Genomic DNA, 681 nt, shown 5'->3' with positions numbered 1-681 from the left:
GCTGCTGCTTGTGCACCACATGTAACCTTAGCACTACTGTCTGTAGGTTTGAACTTTGGTCTCATAGCATCATTACACATTGGAACACATGCCTTTGGAAGACCTGGGATCATGCTTTTACTACCTGTACCAAAGGCCTGGATGATGTTTCTTGTGGGATGAATCTCCCATCTACTTACCCTAACCCATAGGGCACACTTATGCAAATTCTGTGTGATTGTTGATTCATAGGCTCATAGGTTAGTACTAGGCTAACTGCCCTTGCGAGCCATTTTAAGCCTAGCCAATTATCCCTTGTGAGATTCAAACTGCACCTTGTGTTTGTAAGGCAAACACCTCAACCATTAGGCCACCATTGAAGCACAATGTGAAATCGCCCTGTATGAGGATCGAACTCATGACCTTCAGATTATGAGACTGATGCGCTATCTACTGCGCTAACAAGGCTTGATGTAGGTAATATACTATGCTAGACATTTCTGCAACTGCCTCAGTGTTGCTGCATATATCTGGGTAGCCTGTCTGACCAGTTTGCACTATATATTGTCATCTGTATTGGAAGGCCATCTGTGCCTTGTCAACATCACTGTCGTCCCATATTTACTGTACCTCTAGATGACTGTCTACACAGTTTGCCATGGAATATACACTGGTGAGGTAATGTTATTTTATCCTAGTCCT

At 43.5% G+C, this 681-nt stretch overlaps 1 non-coding gene across 1 annotated transcript; it reads right to left on the bottom strand.

The window, feature by feature from the left end:
- Positions 1-374: 374 nt before the first annotated feature.
- Positions 375-447, bottom strand: TRNAM-CAU. Its single transcript has one exon. It is a non-coding gene; the product is annotated as a tRNA-Met (tRNA).
- Between the last annotated feature and the right edge of the window lie 234 nt (positions 448-681).

Source organism: Protopterus annectens, chromosome 7.part1, assembly GCF_019279795.1.
Source record: "Protopterus annectens isolate FY-2018-M chromosome 7.part1, PAN1.0, whole genome shotgun sequence".
NCBI lineage: Eukaryota > Metazoa > Chordata > Ceratodontiformes > Protopteridae > Protopterus > Protopterus annectens.
Note: the sequence above shows the minus strand (reverse complement) of the source record. Positions and strands in the feature narration are given on the sequence as shown.